Source organism: Ictalurus punctatus, unplaced genomic scaffold (assembly GCF_001660625.3).
Source record: "Ictalurus punctatus breed USDA103 unplaced genomic scaffold, Coco_2.0 Super-Scaffold_100068, whole genome shotgun sequence".
In the NCBI taxonomy this organism is placed as follows: Eukaryota; Metazoa; Chordata; class Actinopteri; order Siluriformes; family Ictaluridae; genus Ictalurus; species Ictalurus punctatus.
The window spans coordinates 119958-124145 of record NW_026521091.1 but is presented as its reverse complement, the minus strand read 5'-3'; the positions used below and the strand labels follow the sequence as shown (position 1 = coordinate 124145).

Here is a 4188-nt window from a genome sequence, read left to right as displayed (position 1 = left end):
CAACTGTGTACTCTACATCACGATGACAACCACGGGCAAGTGCTGAACCAAACGCATCCTCACGCTTACAAACAATGTCTTGATTTTTGTGGGTAGGGAAAGAGAGAGAGAATTTTTTACTCCTTTCTAGCCAATGGGAGATGTTTGTTTCTGGTCTCCAGAGAGAGTGGTTTCAGGATTTGGTCATTGGTAGAAGGCTGACGTGGTCATACATTGATCACTAGTGAGATTACTCTCTCTAGCTAGATGGGGCTTAGTAAGCCCCAGAGGGGGAGAATATATGGAAAATATCTGAAGTGCAAACAATATGTGTAACTGACATTTGGATATGCTAATGAAGTGAATTCAATATGTAACCAACATTTAGAATTATTACTTGAGCATTATCGTATAATCAATATTGGTTAAAAAACATCATCTATATGTATAATCAACGGTTAGAAGCATAATCTAAATCCATAGAACAATGTTTGATCAGGTTCTATTCTGAGTGGATTTGAGTTGAATGAACTCTGTGTTTCAGTGCACAACAATTGTTCTTCTGTATTAGCTGGCACCTGTCTCCACAGCAATAAAAATTGGCAGTAGATATTCGCATGCGTGAGTAAATAACTTTGAGGCAGGTACAAATTAGGGAGTTAGGAGAGGGCCTCGGGAAAGGAGGTAGATATCAGCGGGGACAACCGATAGAGACAGACAGATGCTCATTGAGCCCTAAGAAGGGAGTCAAGGTCAAGACACACAAGCCTGTGTGAAACCTTTTTTTTAAAAAAAGAAACCTTGTCCTCATGAAACCTTTTCAAGAAAAACAACTAACTGTGCATGTTCCACAAATTTAACATAACACATAGACATGAATATTTAATTGTGGCAAAAGAAGATTGGTCTATTTCAACGAGGAAAAGCAAAACCCCACCTACAGAGACTATGCTGTGGAGATAGGTATATAAAGACATGTTTGTGTATGCATAATTCAGACACTCTGCAGACTGTCACACTTTATTGATTTTCAATAAAGTTTATTTACTTTTTGACATCTACTAAACTCTCGGTCTCTGAAGTTTTTGACCTAGGCTAAAAGGTTGATTTTATTCACGACACTCGCAGGCCACGATGGGTTCTAAAATTTGACAGAGGGGCCGGGCCAGGAACAGACGGATGGAGTGTTTGTGTGAACTAATATAAATGACATGTAAAAGCCATTACATGAAAGGATTTGGCCTTTAACAGGTAGCAAAGCATGAATATGCAAGGCTCATTCTACAAATTGTTTTCCAAATGCATTAATTTGATAACACAGTAGAGAAACTCGCGTCCAGTTTCAGTGGGAACAGTGTTGTTGATCTCCCTTTTTTGCCAGTGCATCAAACTCTGGAGTTAGTTTTGTTATGGCAATTCTCAGGATAGATCCAAGGTGTTGGTCAGTTACCTGGATCTGTGAGGGGCTTTGTCGATGTTCATGACGCTGAATGTCTGCTCACATACGTAGGTCGAGCCAAACCACATCAGCATCTTCTGTGCCGTCCTCCGGAGGTTTGGAAATGTCTCTTCATTAAGTGAAGCATAAAAGTCATTCAGTTTAAGAGGGTTGAACTTCTCCTTTAAGACTGAGTCAGACTGAAGATCGATCAGTTCCAATTGCAGCTCCTGTGGTGCTGTTTCAGGGTCTTGTGACAGGGGACAGGACACCAGCTGAACCGACGGCAGAATTCTCTTAGCAGGTCGCCCAGTGATCTGTATTTCTTCACGTTTCGGGACGCCTCTTTCTGCATGGCTAGTGTGGGGGAATGAGAGAGAGATTTGTTTGAAATTTGACTGGAGAATAAAGTCAGCTTGGATTTGAAGGCTCTAACATTTGTGTACATGTCGTGCACAAACTGATCTTTCTCCTGTAGCTTGATGTTCAGCTCGTTCGTGTGTGAAAATATGTCCACAGCAAACGCAAAGTCACAAAGCCAGTTGTTGTCGCTTAGCTCAGAAAATTTGTCGGATTTCCCCGTTAACTCCAAAAATGCGATAATTTCCTCTTTGAGCTCCCACACTTGTTGAAGCACTTTGCCCAAACTTAACCAGCGGACCCGATAGTGGTAGAGGAGTCCTGGTGATCCGCATCAGTTTCCTCCAGGAACGTAAGAAACTGACGATGCTGAAGTCCCCTTTCTCGTATAAAGTTAACAAGTTTTACGACCGGATTCACGACATGTTTAAGCTGCAATATAGACTTACACAGAGATTCCTGATGAATGATACAGTGAAGGAAAATAACACCCTGGTCAGGGTTTTCCTCCTTCACCTTGTCCTGGATTCTTTTCAACAGCCCAGTGTTTTTTCCAGTTAAATTTGCCGATCCATCCGTGGTGACATTAGCAAGTTTACTCCAAGGTATCTTCATTCTCTCGATGACAGCAGACACCTGGTTATACAAGTCCTCTCCCCGCCTTTTTCCTTTCAGGGACTCCATGGTCAAAAACTCCTCCATTATCTCAAAACTGTCGTTAATCCCTCGGATAAAATTAGGAGCTGAGCAGTGTCTTTTATGCTGTTACTTTCATCTAGTGGTAGTGAATATAACTTAAAAGACTCCGCCTTTTTGTTCAATTCGCTGGCGATATCTTCGTCAATTAGTTCCACACGGCGAGTCACAGTCCTGTGTGATGAACTGATTTTTTCAAAATTTAATTTGCTCTCCGGACACAGGAGACCTGCTGTCTCTACCATGCATTCTTTCAAAAACTCGCCTTCGGAGAAAGGCTTGCTAGCCTTTGGTAATTTGAATGCCAGCAAAAAACTTGCCTTGGTACTTCACTCTTGAATCGCAGTTTGTCTGTGAAAATTTTTTGCTGAGTCTGTAAATTATCCGTCAACCTCTGAGCCGTAGCCGCCCGTTCTTGCGTTCACTGCTTGCTAGCGTAGTTGGCATGCTTCGTGGCAAAGTGACGGCTGATATTGTATTCTTTGAAAACCGCAACAGTTTCTTGGCATATCAGGCATACAACCGTTGATCGGACTTCAGTGGAAAAATATTTTGTTGTCCACTCCTTATTAAACACTCGGCACTCACTGTCCACTTTTCTTTTCTTTGGTCCACTCATTTTTACAGAAGGGCTCAAAGGGCAAAGCGAAAAAGTGAAGTAGAGAGTAATACACCACACTGAGGTTTAATAATATAATTTGGACAAGTTCGGATTAAAGCCGGTTTAAAAAGCCCAACAGGCCGTATATGGCCCTCAGGCTGTAGTTTGCCCATGCCTGGTCTAAACATACATGCATCGACAGCTCTGTGTCAATAACACGATTTCCTACCACAAAAACGTGAGCGACTGCAAGCAAATATGACTCATTTGATCTACAGCTACTGTGCAGCTAGAAAGTTTAACATTTACAGTTTTCTGTATTTCTCCTTACGTTTGACCTGAAACCTGATCAGATTTTCATCCAAGTCCTTAAACTAGGTAAAAGAGAACCCGGTTAACAACAGATGCAAAAAAAACAGTAGTTTTTACAGTTATTTATTAAGCAAAAATGATCCAGCGTTAAATATCTTTGTAGGAAAAGGAATGTGAAGTCTAGGAGTACGAGTTCATTTAAATGGGGCTGATTGAAGTCAGGCGTTTCAATCAAGGGAATGGCAATTAGGCCCGCCCATGTTTCAAGAACATTAACTTGGGTCTTCACCATCAAAGTCTGGTCTTCACCACACAGGTTTATGGAAGTGTGCCCTGCCTCGATCAAAGGACATTCCTGAGGACCTCAGAAAAAGAGAGTTGTCAATGCTCACCGGCTTGGAAAGGATTACAGAGCCATTTCTAAAGAGTTTGGCTTCCACCAATCCACTGTGAGGTAAATGACATACAGATGCAGGAAATTCAGCACCACTGTTACTCTCCCAAGGAGTGGGCGTCCAGCAAAAAAGATCACTCCAAGGGTGTGGTGAATAATATCTCAGTAAGTCATAAAGGACCCCAGGGTAACATCTGAGAACCTACAGGCCACTACTTTCCATAAAAGAACACTGCTGCCTGTCTGAAGTTTGCTCACAACCATGTGGAAATGCCAGGAGCCTACTGGAAGAATGTTCTGTGGACAGATGAGTCCAGAATAGAACTTCTTGCTTTAATTGAAAATCATTGTTCGATACAAACCGAAAATAGCATCCCAACATAAGAACTTCATCCCAACCGTGAAGCA

At 41.9% G+C, this 4188-nt stretch overlaps 1 pseudogene; it reads right to left on the bottom strand.

Moving 5' to 3' along the window:
- Positions 1 to 558: 558 nt before the first annotated feature.
- On the bottom strand, positions 559 to 3791 carry LOC128630831 (general transcription factor II-I repeat domain-containing protein 2A-like; annotated as a pseudogene).
- Between the last annotated feature and the right edge of the window lie 397 nt (positions 3792 to 4188).